A 16,131-nucleotide genomic window follows, 5' to 3' on the forward strand; every position below is an offset into this window, starting at 1 on the left:
CGGCTCCTGTTCCTTTGCAAAGTGTGTGCTCTTGCTCCAGATTTGAGCTGTTGGCCAAGTGCCCTCTGGCTTCTCATCCGGGCTCCGTCCTCCATGCGCCTGGGCATCAGCGGGACTGTCTCAGGAGAGCAGCTTCCCCACCCGCGCCGCATCCCAATCTCCGCCCAGCTGGGGAAGGAGCTGAGGCAGCCTGGAGAAAAGACTCCTTTGAGCGCCGGAGACGGCCGGATCATCTTATTTGCATACCCACAGTGCATTGCGCACAGCGAAGCAACTCCCTGGTCAAGGGGCTGGTTTTGCTCCCTGTGTCCCTGGTTCCCATGATCCAACTCGAGCTGTCAATCGGTTCAATTCCATTTCCTCTAAAAGCTAGCGGTTTAGCGGGCTGTGAGAGTAGTCACCCTGACTTGTGGTAGCATACGCGGTTGCCCCGGCAGCGCCTCTGCCCTGTCTTCTATGTACACTGCCTGAAGCCAGCCAGTCTTGCACTTCTCTGTCTCCAGCCCTGCAAACCCCTACTGCACCCCCCTGTAGCCCTGCCTGAAGCTAGCTCATCCCACACCCCTTGCTCTTCCTGCAACCAGACCCTACCTCCAGTCAGCCCCATGTCTACTGCTGTCCTGCAATTTCCAGGGCAGTAACCCTACAAACCTGCTTCAATTAGGGGGGCAGGGAGCAGTTGGGACCCACACATGTGAAATGGCAGTCATTAACAGCCAATCAACAGCATATATGATGCAATGTATATAATATATAATTTTATTATTCATATAGTTATGGAAAGTAAATAATACATGACAGAAATGAAAGGCTTTTTTTTCCACTTTTTTTTTAAGTCATCCCTGCCAGGGCCCTGCCGAAAATGTTCGAATTGGGCCCCACACTTCCTAAAGCCGGCCCTGTTTGTGAGCACAGCACACACAAGACAGAAAAAGATTAACACCCACACCCAGCCCAGCCAAAGTGGGAGCTTCCTCACCTTCCCGGCCACAGGTCCATGGGGCTCATGGATGGAGAAGTTTGGTGGGCTGTGGGGGTCCCTGAAGAACTAGCTCAGCATGTGAATGAGTGATTGGGATGTATGTGGGGGCCTGATTGTGGGTTGGGGTGTCCAGGAGGACTCAAGGGAAGGGAATAGGGGGATTAGAGATAGAAGAGGGAGGGGTTACCAAGGTGCATTTTGGGAATGTGGGATTTAGAGAGCCCAGAGTGGATGGGTGTCGGCGGGTTGGACAACCCCACAGTGGTTGAAAAGGGGAATCTGGCAGGTTTGGCAGATATTGAAGATGAGGAACCTCACATCCTGGGGATGGACTGGGGGAGTGGGAGGATGGGAAAGTGGGGCCCAGCAATGAGAAATGGGTTGGAGGCAATTAGGGGTGGGATGCTGAGGACGGGGATGGGGGGGAGGAGGAGCAAGGGGGGGCGGGGTGCTGAGGACAGGAAGGAGGATGTGGGGGGTTGGGCGAGAGGAGGTTGGTGTCGGGGTGCTGAGGACAGGGGGGAGGAGGAGGTCGGGGGTGAAGGGAAAGGCCAGGTAGAGTGTACACGATGGGGGAGGGGATGCTGGGGGCTGAGGGATCCCCATAGATGGGGGTGGGGCTGGCAAGAGGGTCACAACAGATGAAGGGACACTGGGGGGCAGGTTGGGGGGGCTTGAAGGGGCTGCTGGGGCCCTACAGAGGGAGAGGAGGGGGCGGTGCTGGCAGGAGAGTCACAGCGAACGGGGCGGACACCGGGGGGCAGGTTGGGGGAGGTTGAAGGCCCCGCGGCCTCAGGCTGCCGCTTGCGGGGCTGCTTCCAGACAGCTCAGCCCCCACCCCTGCTATCGCCCAGGTCCAGTGGGGGGGGAGGGTGAAGCCCTTTCACTCCGCGCTAACTCTGCCCTGTGCCTCCCCCGCCCGGCTCCCACGGGCCTGAGGCTGCTCCCGGGGCACGGGCTGGGCCTGGCGCCTGGAACTGGGTGTCTGAACCCCCAGCCCCCCCGTGCGGAGCCGCCACTCCCCGTCCTGCCTCAGCGCTCCTCGGCCCGGCCCCGCTCGCCGGCTGCCCCCGAGCCCACATCCCCCCAGCAGCGCCGGGACGGGTCCCACTGGTGCCCCCCCCCCCCCGGCTCCCCGTGGCGGAGGGGGCGGGGGCAGCGAAGCCTCGGGGAGAGGGAACCAGGCCATCACCCCACAGCCGAGTCTCTGTCCCGCGCTCTCTCCGCCAATCAGGGAGCAGGGAGGGGCACGGCGACATGACGAGCTACGGCCCCTCCTCCAATAGAGGTGAGAATGGAGCAAAACACGCCTGGCTGAAGGTTTTGCGTTCGGCCTTGGGGATTAAGCCTGAGCCTCCGGCATGGGTGCTGGGAGATGGATTTCTGAGTCGCACCCAGCACAGTCTTCGGGCCTGAGCTGAAACCACTGAGGCCAAGAGAGACGGGTTTGAGGTGGCCTTTGAGGGAGCCCAGCAGGTCTTGAGGAGCAAGGGGTTACCGCCATCCCTGGGTGGGCTCAAACCACCATCCTTTCTATTAACAGCAAAACACACTGACCCATTGCGCCACAGAGACACATGTCTGCTGTTACCAAGGCTGCTGCCTAGCAGCGTGCGCATCTGCCTGGCAGCGCTGGAGCTCGCAAGGCAAGTGTGGGTGCTGGAGGTAAAGAGCCAGTAGAGTGACACAGCAGCTCTAAAGGGGGGTGAACGCCAGGAGTGAGGGGTTCAGGGCATGGGAAGGGGCTCTGGGCTGGGGCAGGGAGGTAAGGATGCGGGTGGGGGTGAGGGCTGTAAAGGGGGGTGAAGGCCAGGAATGAGGGGTTCAGGGTATGGGAAGGGGCTCTGGGCTGGGACGGGGGTGGGGTGTGGGAGGGGGTGAGGGCTCTAAAGGGGGGTGAAGGGCAGAAATGAGGGGTTCAGGGTACGGGAAGGGGCTCCGGACTGGGCAAGGGGTTGGAGTGCAGGAAGGGGTGAGGGCTCCGGCTGGGGGTGTGTGTAACCTTCCCCTTTCCCTAGCCATGTGTCTGAGTGAGCCACCAGGGCCAACATGTACAAGGCCTCACTGCTGAAGCACCTACAATGTCCAGTGACGCTACACCTGGCCCTCTATTGACAACTCAGGGGTTTGGCGTCCTCTGGCACTGAGACGCCACAATAATTACAGGGTTATTTCTAATGGGTTAAAGCAGAACTTGTGCTGAGATTAACATGTCTCTCGTGGGTCTGGGGATTTTACAGCATGAACTGACTCTGTGTGTGGGTACAGTGCATGTGTTTGAGTGATACTAACACGGCTGAAACACACAACTCCCCATCCTGGGGGTTTCCATCCCTCCTGATTCCTTCCACGGGGGTCACTGGCCCGGCTCCTCTACGGCCAGATGTCCTGATGGGCAGCAGTCGGGATGTTGGGAGAGGTTCTGTTTTCTGTGACTAGTGATAGCCCCAAAGTGACTCCCACCAGCCCCCATTGCCTTGCGCTGCAGATGCCAGTCTCTGAATCCTGGCCTGGGATTTGATTGGAACGAGGCCCCTGGGAGCTGGAGAGACCACAGGTCAGACACTGCAACATTGTAGCCAGAACATCCTTGTGTAGATTTTAAGGCCAGTCAAGACAACTAAATAATCCTGTCTAACCCCCATACATGTGACAGGCCACACAGTCACCTGTGCACTGAGCCCAACAACCAGGATTAAACCAAAATATTCCAGCCCTTAGGAGAATATCCCGTTGTGTGCCACAGGCGGAGCATAGGAGAGGCAGAGGGATACCAATACGGGAGGCCCCTGCACTGGAATCGATTTGGTGAGATGTACCCAGCTGATCCGGGCAAGTGACTTGTGCCCCATGCCGCAGAGGATGACAAAAACTCCAACATCCCTGCCAGTGTGAGCTGGGGGAAATTCCTTCCTGACCCCAGCAATGGAGATCAGGGAGACGCTGAGCATGAGAGCAAGGCCACCAGCCAAGCACCAGAGAGAAATGGTTTTCTATCTCACCCGAGAGCACTTTCTTCAGCCCCCCATGTCCCCTCCTGCCACTCCCATGTGGGGTGGAGAATCCATCATTGCCCTGGGTACTTTGTTCCAGTTTTTAATCACCCGATTGCAAATGTGTCCCTTATTTCTCATTTTAGTTTCTCTGCCATTAACTTCCAGCCACAGGTTCTTGTTCTGCCTTTTGCTGCTAGGTTAAAGAGCCCTTCAGTACCCAGGATTTTCTCTTTGGGAGGGGATTTACGCACTGTCATCAAGTGACCTCTTGGTCTTCTCTGTGATAAACTGAGCAGATTGAGTTCTTGTCTCGCACTGGAAGGCAACTTTTCAGCGCTTCTTTTTTCTTCTCTGCTCCCCTGTCCAATTTTTCATTCTTCATCTTAAAATGTGGCCAGGATGACTGTGTGCAAAAGTCCAGTGTTGGTCTGACCAATGTTGTACACAGAGATAACACTAGTGCCCTATATCTAGTCACTGTTCCCCTGTCTGTACATCCAAGGACGACCACAGCATCGCATGGAGATTTCATGCTGAGTTGTTTGTTCATTATGACACCTAAACCCTTCTCCGAGTCACAGCAGGCTGGCCTTGCTCATTAGTAAAGCTCAGTGTGTTTGAATGGCCACAGCTTCCCAAGTGCTCCGTAACATGCACAAGGGATTCCCGTCCTCAGTCATCTTCACCTGCTGCTGGTCTCTTTTCTCTTTCTTCTTCTCCAGGATCTGCATGTGTCATTGTGAGAGGAGTTCTCCTCCTCTCTTTGCCTGGGAGCGATGTGACCCCCCGGATGGACTGACCAAACCCAGGATTCCTTCAGCCTGAAAGCAGAGGGGAGCCTTCACCCGCTCCCTCTTTAAGGCTCCAGTCCCAGGTCCTAAATTTCCTGCCAAAGCACAAAAATCCACACTGAGCCCAACTCCTCTCTTGGTGGTGATTTTCTTTCTCCCACAAATCTGTCTTGAGGACACAGCCCTGGGAACAGGTGAACACAACCCCTGAGATTTCCCTTCGCAGCCTGCAAGGAGCAGTTCGCCCTATTAAACAGCTCGGGAATGTCGTCTTTTTCTTTTCTCCTTTCAAAAGTAACTTCTTGTATTTCTAGTCTCTTTATATGACCCCATGATTTGCCGCTTCCAATTCTCTGCTGTACATGCCAGCACTGGATCGAGTGAGGTGCCTGGACCCATCCTGTACTGGGTACATGGGGGACTTGCAGGATCAGACCCTAAAATCACTTTAGAGGGAAATTCTAACCCCACTCAACCCCGACCTGTTCCTGGGAGATGTCGGTACGGACCCAGGCCGCTGAGCACCATGGAGTGAAGAGACCAATTTTATCAGTAAGTCAGACCCCCCAGCTGCCCACTGCCTGGATCACCTCCCCCCAGGTGACACGAGCTACCCTCCAGAGCCATTGCTGGGCCCCGGGGGGCAGCCACACAAGCCATGGGGATTGGCAGCTCCCAGGAATCTCGGCAACGAATCTCCAGGCCAGAGGGTTTCCCCTAGTGCCTGACCCACCCTCAGGGTCCAGCCAGCCAGCAGCTTCCACCCAAGGCTAGTGCGCTAACAGCAGCAGCGTGGCTGGGGGGCTTGGCCGGTGACTGGGGCCAGTCGCCTGAGCATGAACCCAGCCGACCCCAGGAGATGGACCCGGGTCACCAGCCCAACCCACCACACAGCTGCTGCCACTACCCATTAGTGCACGAGCTCCCATGGACCACGCTGGGGAGATCCCCCAGCTGCAGGGTAGATGCCCCTGAGCGCCTGGCAGGGCACAGCTCCTGGCTGCCCTGCCCTGCTGAGTTCTCTACTAGGCTGGGTGGATCCGGGGCCAAGGCTGCTGGGTGACAGGGGAGCATTGGCTCTGGACTGGGACTGTCACTTCCCCTCCTGCCCATCCAACAGGATCACAGCAAACGAAACCAGCTCAGCCTGCAGGGGAAGAGTTCAGTCCAGGGCCTGGTGCATTCTGGGAGCAGGGACGGTGCAGAGAAAGGGCAGATACAGGGCATCTCTGAACACTCTGCGCAGAACTGCCTGTCCTGACCCACAGCCCCTGTTATCCCAGCCCTGGGCTCCCCTCTCACTGCTCTGCCAGTGCCCCTCACTCCCGATCCACAGACCTCCCCCGCTGTATCTGTGACTTCTGCTACTGAACCACCAATGCGCTGACTCCTCTTGTGAGACATTTCTCTGCACAATACTGCTGCTAATCCAGTTATTGACTCCAGGAAACATTTTCCTTAGCCTGGTTCCGTGTGTCACTGGTTTCTATAGCAAAGGCCAGTCCCTGGCCCTGTGGCCCAGACATCCTCATTCACATCAAGTTTCAAGTTGAGAATCATTTCCCATTCCCGCTCTGTGGGAGAGGAGACGTTTAAACGCGCTCTCTTTGCGACTGCACATGGCTAAGCAAAGAGAACAAACCCCAAATCCCCCCTGTGCTTTGGGACCCAGGTTTGCGGTGGGAATTCTGTAGTTCAGATGACTTCACGCCTGGGCATTGTGATTCTTTACCAGTTTCTCTGGCAGTCGGGCAATTTTGTGCTCACAGCTGTGAGGGCTGAGTGGTTAAGGCGTTGGAGTTGAAATCCAATAGGGTTCCCCTGCACAGGTTCGAATCCTGCTCACAGCGAGGCTTGTGTTTTAGCCAGTCTCTAACCTGGGCAATACCTCTCCACAACCCCCGAGACACTCTCAATTCTCTCCCCACCTCAAGTAAATCCTGTTCTGCTCCTTTCATAGAGATTCCTGGGACACCACTTCTCAGCACCTGAAGCCTCTGGCACTCACCTAGTGCCCCATAGATCAGCCATAGCCCTGGTTCTGCTCCTCTCTCTAGCGTGCGAAAGGAGCCAAGTCAGCGACTCCATGCGTGCTACAGGGCTGCAGAACCAACAGAGAGAAAAAAAATAAAAGGTGCCCAGCAGCCATCTCTGCCCCTGCACCTCCCACCTGCTAGCAGGCCTGGCTGATAAGCTCCTCCTCTTCTCCTTCAGCGCCTCCTGCTGGCCATTGATGGGGTGTGCTGGAGGAGTGAGGAGAGAAAGAAGTAGGGCAGGGTGGGGTGGGAAGAGATTTGATGGTTTGGGGGCAGGGCCTGTGGTGGAGCAGGCATTGAGCACTGCCCGGGAACTCTCAAAGTCAGCACCTTCTGAGCGCAGAAGCCTTCCCTGAGTCTGAGCTGCCAGGATCCCTGCCGCACAGCAAGTGCCACAAGTCTCAGCCTCTCTGTCCCACACATGGCTCTGGGCACCACCAGGAATCATTTGGCTCCTGGTACACAAGGCAACTTAAAAGCTGAGTCCCTGGACAGCAGTTCAAACCCTGGCTCCTCCCATTAAGAGCCTGATGCTCTACTGACTGAGCTAGCCAGGCTTGCTAAGAGCCTCCACCCCTCCTCTTCTTCTCCACGGCCACTGCCAATTCCTCCTCCTCTTCCTCTCTCCTGCACCTGAGGGTCACTAAATCTCCTCACCTAGACAGCCAGTCCGTCCACTGCACCCCAATCCCCCATGCCTGAGCCTCCCTGCTAAAGTCCTGCACCTGGCTCCATAGAATTAATTCTCACATGTTGCTGGGAACTCTACTTCTTGTGCCCAGAGAGTCTCAGCCCCACTCAATAGAACACCCAAGAAACACAGTGTCTGCCTTTTCTAAAGAAGTGTTTGGAGGGGCTTTTCTTCCCTGGCCTAATGGATAAGATGTCTGACTTCAAATCAGGAGATTGAGGGTTTAAGTCTCTTCATGGTTGTGTTGCTGCAGTTTTACCTGCCTGCTGAAAGTCCTGCTCCCTTCAGGGCTGGAACCTCTTCTTGGCCGCTCAGACCAATGCTCTGGCTTCAGCTAGAGCCCTGGGAAGGAGTTGGGGGTTGGGTGTCACAGAGGCTGGGGCATGAGCCACAGGTGCTTCCAGTCAAGCCCTTGCCATTCCTGACTTGCAAAGATAATGGGCGGCTGCCCGGGCTGGCGTGTAGAGCAGTTTCCCTCTTCCAAGTGTGCACCTGCCCCTGTGCTTGAGGGGGTCTGTAAATAGCACCTTAGGAGCCTGGGTGTTTCTCTGCTTCTCGCCAGCTGGGGAAAAGCCTCTTGGGATAAAATCTTCTGCCTCACTGCAAAAGTGAGCACTGTGAGTGGGAACAGACAGAGGCCACACCAGGGGGCTGACCCTGCTTTCCTACCTTCTTCTGATGTTGGCCACAGAGCATCAGCAGCTGCCCTGCATGCTGGTCTGTGGGTCGATTTCAGTGGGTGTTTGGCATGGCAAGGAGCAGCCTCGCCGGGGTTCTTTGTGGCTGTCTGCTGGCCATGCATAGGCATGGTTATCCCCTCCTCTTGCCCTGCCTTCAGTTGCTCTGTGGCTTATAAACCTTCCCTTTGAGTTGTCAGCACCAGCCACCTTTGCTCTAGGTGTGCGGAGGAGGGAAGGTGTGAGGGGCTCCAGGCTGGGCTCCACCTCTCTCCTGCCAAGCCCTGACTATTAATCCCGGCCCTGGCACTCCTTTCGTCAAGCGCCATGTGGGTCAGAGGAAAGGTATGGCAGGAAGCACAAGGGCCAAACTTGTGGGCATTAGGTGAAGCAGCAAGAATCCCAACCACCAGGTCAAACTACAGGACTACAGGCAACCATAGCCACCTCTGCACCCCAATCCATTGCAGCCACCTCAACCAAAGACCTGGCTCTAGTTTGTGTGAGTCACCCGGCAGGAGGGAAAAGACTCACTCTTAAACAACTGGAGACAGGAAAATTGAGCACTTTGAGCTCCAGAGCTTTACACAAACCAACACAAGGTCCCACTAACATTTGAACTCAGACTGCAGGATTCAGAGTGCTGAGTGCTGCCATCACACCATGGGACCAGCTTGTGCTACCTTCTCTGGCCATCGGTGACCCTCATGGGGCTGGCTCGTGTAAGGGACTGTTGGCCCTTTACTAAAATTTAGTGGAGTTTTTGGTTGGCTAGTTCCCAGTCCCAATAAAAGGGGGAAGGGTCAATGGGAAATCAGGCCCCTGAGACTGATGTGCCCCTGGGGCAATGGTCACAAACTGATAGGGAACACGTTAGAATTTGTTAATGGAGAAAAATTCCTGGTGAAAATTGGCAAAGCTGTGAAGATTTAGAAAAATTCCAGTGAATTTACACATGAAGATACAAACAGAGAGACAAACACACAGAGAGAAAGAGAAAATCACAGACTGCACAGGCCCACACTGACATAAACAAAAACCAAACCCACACAAACCCACACAGCACATAGAGGCATATACACAAAAGGGAAAGCCACACAAAATATAGAAAGAACAAATCCACACCAAAAAACACAGCAAAAGCCCACAAAAAGAAAGCACAAAACCCACATATCAAAAGAATACTAAGCAAAAAAAAATCTGTATGCAAAAATCATACACACACGCACACAAAACTATGCCAGTCATCCACCAAAATCACACAGGACCCACATGCACATCAACACGACAGAGGAAAACCACATCAACATATAGAAAGTCAGGCAGGGTTTGAGTCTCACAGAGAAGAGGGTGAGCACACATGTGGTTTTGGGAGCAAAGACAGGGGGAGTCAGGGGCAGTGCTTTGGGCTCTGCCTGACCCTGGTGGCTGGCAGAAAGCAGAGCCTGGTAGATCTGTGGAATCTGCCCTGCTCTCTGTAAAGCAAGGGGACCTCAGTGTCTTCTGAGCTGCAATTGTATTTTCTGTAGGGAAAACTGATTGGCAGAACCCATTAGCTTAAAGAAAGCTAGTGCTTTAGGTGAGGTTTGAATTCACAACTTCAGCATCACTCCACTCAGCACGGCTACTATAAGTCCCGTACACTAACCCATTACCCCTCTGGTTCCCAGCTGAGGGTCTTGCCTCCTTGACTCATGGCTGGATTAGGGGTTGAGGGGGTTGCACTAACTAAAACAAATCAATATTAATGGCTGCTGAATGGCAGCAGCAGAGGTGGGGAGCCTCCTTCTGTGTGATAGAGCTGGTTCCCACCTTCCGTTGCTGAGGGGAAGGTTGGTGCTTTGAGCCCACCCGGGGCAGGAATGACCCATGGGTGAGATTAACTGGACTCAAGAGAAGGGAGGGGAAGTCTTTTCTATTCCTGCCTAGTTCCATTGGTCTCCTGGGGCCCTTTCGGCTCTCTGCTCCTCTGTTGGGGAGATGCAGAGACAAGCTCCCATCTGGGTGAGTCACCGAGAGGCTGTGTCCCATGGAGTGTGTGTGGGAGAAGGGGAGGGTTGGATTGGGCTCAAGGGGAGAAGGTTGTGTGTGACAGTGTGTGGGGGAGGGGGAGGGTGTGTTCCTTAGGATATAAATGACGGAAAACACAGGAGTAGTGACAGTGAAGCCCCGTGTCTCAGTATTATGACCCTGTGTGGTGCTGCCATTCACTTTCCCCTCCTATGGTCTCATCTTTCATTGAATCCAGCATTTTTTCACCTGTCATCACCACAAAGGTGTCCCACATGCCTCAGATACAGAGACGCCAAGGACTGGAACTGATTTCAGCTGCTGGACAGCTCTGCTAGGTCTTTATACATTTGCACAGGAAAATGCTGAGTGTTTAAATTCATTTCCACCATCCCCATTCAGCGAACTCCTGAACATACTGGAGATGGGTCTGGAAATCCATTTTCATTCAAAAATGTTTTTCAAGGGAATCACTTGGATTGTAACTAGGAACCTATTATCCTGCAGGGAAACATTCACCCACTGATCTATACTCGCAACCAAGAGTGTCATGTATAGCTCAGAGCAGGAACAGTTTTTAACCTAGGGGTTACTAAACTTTATCTCTATACAAACACCACAGCTTACAAACACCCCACCCCTGCTCTGTGTCACCAGAGCACAACAACAACTCTCCTTGGAGCACACACAGCTCCCCAGCTCCGTGCCCGTCAGTCTCTCCAGCATTGCTCCAATCCCTTAAAGCAGGGTCTCAACCTCAATTTACCTTAGGGCCAGTGCCAGTCCTCCAATCCTCACAGTGGGCCAATAATGTCACTCAAACCACTCAGAACCTGCCCCCCAAAACTCTGCCCCCCATCTGCCTAAGGCTCTGGGAGGGAGATGGGGGGAGGAGGTCTAGGGTTCAGGCCCTGGGTTGGGGCTGGGGATTGGGGTGCAGGAGGGGTGCAGGCTCTGGGCGGAGTTTGGGTGCAGAAGGGATGAGAGGCTGGTCTCTGGGAGGGAGTTTGGGTGGGGAGGGGTTCTAGGGTGCAGGTTCTGGGATGGAGTTTGGGTGCTGGGTGCAGGCTCTGGGCTGGGACAGGGGTAGAGAGAACAGGAGGAGGGATGGGGGTGCAGGCTCTGGGAGGGAGATTGGAGCGGGTGGGAGGGGGTGTGTGGAGGGAGGGGGTGCAGGCTCTGGGAGGGAGTCAGTGGCGCAGCGCTTACCTGGGGCTTCAAGGCCTGGCAGCCTGAGGGGCCTCCGCATGCTGCTGCCCCCAGGCATCACCCCCACAGTGTCCCATTGGCTGCAGGGGCTTAGGGTGGGGGTAGCATGTGGAGGCACAGCTCTGCCCCGCCCTGCCATGGGGAGGGGCCAGCAGCCACTGGAGCGAGCAGGCAGATGCTGCACTGCCAGGGCCCCTGGAGGGGAGCGCCTGGGGGCAGCAGGTGGGGCCAAGGGAGTGAACTGGTCCCAAAACTGCTGAAGCCCCATGGGCAAGTCCTGGGAACCAGGACTGCCAGCCAGACAAACACGTTTAAGAGGAGGCATCCCTCTCCCTGTCAAAAAATTATCTTCCTCCTTCAGTTCAGTGACAGCCTGAATTGTTCCTTATCCCAGCAGAGCCAGAGGGCTGAAAACAGCAACATCAAAGCCCTGTGTAGCTCACAGGGATGGACATAAACACTCCCTGGTATCTGAGGAGATGTTCAGCTTTGCCCTTGGTCAACTACAAGGCGAAAGGGAAAGGAGGTGGCACCAGATATAAAAAGTGAAACATGACACATCATAGTTATGCCCATGGTGGCTGCAAAATCTTTTTATGTACTTCTTCTTATCATCAGTGTATTGTTTTCTCTGGATTCTAGGCCTTGACAAGAAATTTGTACCTTGATAAAATAATCAACTGCTCTTGGTGAAGGCAATGGACTTAACACCCACTGGAGTGTCCCTACACAGCTACAAGTACTAACAACATGGCTGCATTTTAGCCATAGTTTTTAATCAGGGCAATAAATTGAAACAAACCTCTATTAAATCATTTCCCAGCCTGAGTCCTTCACCCACATTCCTTAGGGCATTGGGCCACCATGTGGACATTTCATTTCCTACCTCAATTTCACACAGAGACACAATTTCCTTTGCACAGATCCATGAACAGCAAAACCTCCCTGTGTCTCTGGTCTGAGCCAGGGCACTCGATTCTAGTGAATCCTTCTCTCCTGCAGTGGTGATGGTCAGACAGAGGGGTTGTGGCACCTGCATCCCAGACAGGGAGATATTGGCTCGGCTCTTTCTTTCTGCTGCTGTTGTTCGTCCATGAAACATCGAGGGTGAAATGCAAGGCTGAGTTCATGCACCAGCCCCCGGAAATATTTCAGTGCCCCAGAGAAATCCTGCCCCCTGCTATTGGAACGATGTGCCGGAGATTTAACTAGGAAAGAGACTGTCTGAATTGTCAGAGTGGGGAATGAACAACATTCTACAGCAATGTCGTTAACACAAACACACTCTCATCCTGCTCCAGCCAGAAGGGAAATGGGCAGGAATTCTCACTGTTCAACCAAGGACACACTTACACTGATGCGCAGCCATGAGTGTGCTGGGGAAGCTGGTCTGAGCAAACAATTGGAATGACAATTCAGTGAGAACAGAATCATCATATAGGGAAACAAATGTAATTTACGTAGTTGTGGCTGAGTGGTTAAGGTGCTGGACTAGAAATCCATTGTGGTTTCCCAGCACAGGTTCAAATCCTGACAACTGTGTTGTTGTTATTGCACTTTTAGTGCCTGAGTATCCACAGTGTGAACTGGCGTCAGATCTAGTTTCACTCTATCTACACTTAAAACACTGCTGTGTCACTGCTATAGCTCTCTGGAGCAGACAGTGACTGGAGGGGTTTTCCCATCCGTGTAATAGCTACATTGACAGAACAGTTCTTTCTTTTCTTTAGCACTATCTAACCAGGGCTTAGGTCACCTTAACTCTGGGTTGCGGGGGAGATCACACCCTGAGAGACGTCGCTCTGCCAGTTAAGTGCCCAGCGTACACCAGCCCTTAGATTTCTCTTGGTATTTCAATGCAGGCACTGACCTGTGAGAGGAAAACATCAGCTCACAAACACAGAGACTGAATTCCCTGCATTTAATTTCACTGCACTTTCCATAAAGTCACAAAATTCAATTCATTCTTGCTAGGACAGAGAAAAAATAAGTGACACTAAGTTTTTGGCTTGGTTACATAAAATTAAGTGTTTAATTAATATAGTAAAAAATCTGTACTGATTCCTCTAACTAACACCACAGCATAAAATAGGAACAGAGACAAATCGTGTCAATGGCGGCTAATCTCGCAAATGATCTTCCCATTATTAATTGCCACGCTGCCCCCATTGGAGGTCTGGGCATCTCCAGTGTCATAGCTCTGCATTCACCTTCCCCTTAGAATTGTTCTCAGACATTCGCCTTCCTCTGCAGCGTGGGGCACGGGATCACTTGCTGGAGGATGAATCTATGAATCTATTCCCAAATTTGGAAAATTGTGCAGTTCAGAATGTGAATAGTGACCCCATCTCCTTCCTGCACCTGGTCTACATTGCTCCCCAGCAGCTTCTCCCCCTGCAGAGTAACCCCAGCATGGCAGTGCAGCCGCCCAGGGTTCAGCAAGGGCCTCTGGCAAGGACAATGGGTGCAGCTAACAGCCCAGTGTGCCTGGCAGTGAGGCAGTTTAAAAAAGCAACACTCCCCCAGAAGTACAGAGACTGAATTCTCCAACTTTAACATCATGACCTCCTGTAGAAAGCCACACGTGCCAGTTATATTTTCACAGGGAGATGCAAAAATCAAGTGACACCCATTTTTAAGTTGAGTAAATAAAGTTGAGGAGATAGTTATTAACCTCACAAAAAAAGGCTCATTTTCCAAACAATCCTCAAAATGTTACCAATTCCCACCCTTCCTCCATAGCAGCTCTGTGCAGTGTAACTGCTCTGCAGGCAGCTTCCCATTAAATGCTGTTGTGGGATATTCCCCGGCCTGGAAATGTATGAATGACAGAATTTGAAGCGCAAACCTGGCTCCCTGCACAAGGCGGGATTTGAGTGTTTTGTCCCTGTCACTTAGTCTTTGTCAATAGTACAGATGCCATGGTCAGGACTCCAGGCTCTGCTGGAGGGATCCTGGCACAGGGGCTGGTGGAGGAGAAAGGATTGTAGATTCTGACCTGCCCTCTGGAGAGGAGCTAATAAGTGAAGGGGGCATTTTTAACTTCTCCCCTGCCTCAGTGTCCCCTAGGCTGGAATCGTACATTCCACAGGGCCAACTGAGGGGGTGATGCCATGTGGTTAATGAAAACCAGTGCTCTAGATGAGGTTTGAACTCACAACCTCAGCATAGCTCCTCTCCACACTGCCCTATAAGTACTGCGCGCTAACCAATTTTGCCACTGGAGGAATTGTCAAGTGCTATTCTCCCTAGGCTGATAAAGGCGAGGAATGACCCCAAAACACTCTCAGTGGAGTTGAGAACAGGTAGCGACAAGTGTTGTACTTGGTGGGGTGGATTCTTCTTAAGGCTTCCAGGCACCATTTGACCCTTTTGTTCGTCCCTGTGTAATAACAGAGCTGACTGAGACTCACTGTAGAGTCTTGCTGCAGACCAAGAGATCTGAAATCACTGATCACCAGGTCTAAGCATTAGTCCTGCTTTGGGACAGCGACTCTCATCCAACAAACTACCCAGTCTGCGCTAGCAGTGAGGCTCCCTCACTAACAGCTGAAATCAGGGAGAGCTGTGTGAAGTGCAGGGCCCCAGCAGTGCCTGAACAGGGGGGAACAACACCCCAGAACTTCTAAAAATGGGAGGGCTCTGCCTTGTCACTTTGTAATGACCGTAAGGGCGAGTGAGGGGGGGTGGGGGTGGAGAGCAGTGAGCAGGAGGTGGGGTCTTGGGGGGAAGAGGCCGCACAGGAGCAGGGCCTTGGGGAGAAGGGGTGGTGCAGGGGCGTGGCCTCGAGTGGAAGGGATGGAGCTACTGTTCAGGCTCTGGTGGCCACTACTTTTAGGGAGCCTGTTCCGCTCCTGGTGGGACCACAAGATGTCCTAGAGCAGAGAGGGCGGCCAGCAGAGCGGTGACAGGGTGGAACAGGAAGTGGCCGGCAATATGGCCAGACAGTGGAGGGAGAAAGGGGCTTTCCCCCCGGGAGGTAAGAGGTGAACTCTGGGTTTTCAGTGACCCAGAGCAGTAGCTGTGGGTGAGGTGCAGTGAAGGGAGGGGCACATCCACAGAGCTTTTGGTGTCTGGATTTAAGAGCCGGAGGCAAAAGGCCACTGCCCAGAGGGCTGTGGGTGGGTGTTTTGCTCATAGTGTTGTGTTATGAATTCTCATTGTGGTGTTTTCCCAAGTTAATACAAGGTGAGTTTCCTCCTTTTTCTTAAAGTTTCTTTTCTACACTCAGTGCGTGTGAGTGGGGAAAGTATCACCTCTTAGAGGCACCCAGTGGCCAGGGCTAGTTTCCCCAGGTTACAGGATGGGGGCTTAAGCAGATTGTGTGTTGTATTGTTGAAAAGGAGCCCCAAGCACCCAGACAGGAAATTGTAACTTCAGCCTTCAGAGTAAGAGCCAGAGATGCTGCCAGCTGAGCTAGCCAGGCTGCCTAAATGTATTAACCCCTTTCACCGCAAGAGCAAACACCGGGTACTTCTGCACTTCTCAGCAGCTGGGAAAAAGCCTCTTGGAGGAAATCCTCCCCTCCTCTTGCCCCACCCTCAATTGCTCTGTGGCTTTTAAGCCTTCCCTTGGAGCTGTCAGCACCAGCTGCCTCTGCTCCAGATGCCCAGAGGAGGAGAGGTGTGCTGGGGTCCAGCCTCAGACTCTTCCTCCCTCCTGCCTATCCATGACTATTAAACCTGGGCAAGAGGAAGAGGGTGGCAACTGGGCTGTCGACGTGCTCTCTTTCACATAAA

General features: G+C 53.5%; 1 protein-coding gene and 1 non-coding gene across 2 annotated transcripts in view; one reads left to right on the plus strand and one right to left on the minus strand.

The window, feature by feature from the left end:
- LOC127036605 (zinc finger protein 560-like) overlaps positions 1 to 16,131 on the minus strand; it is an 813,726-nt gene that overhangs the window by 141,379 nt on the left and 656,216 nt on the right. The window lies entirely within an intron of this gene.
- Positions 6,538 to 6,619, plus strand: TRNAS-UGA (transfer RNA serine (anticodon UGA)). The gene has a single exon. It is a non-coding gene; the product is annotated as a tRNA-Ser (tRNA).

The sequence above is a fragment of the Gopherus flavomarginatus genome, chromosome 18 (genome assembly GCF_025201925.1).
Source record: "Gopherus flavomarginatus isolate rGopFla2 chromosome 18, rGopFla2.mat.asm, whole genome shotgun sequence".
NCBI lineage: Eukaryota > Metazoa > Chordata > Testudines > Testudinidae > Gopherus > Gopherus flavomarginatus.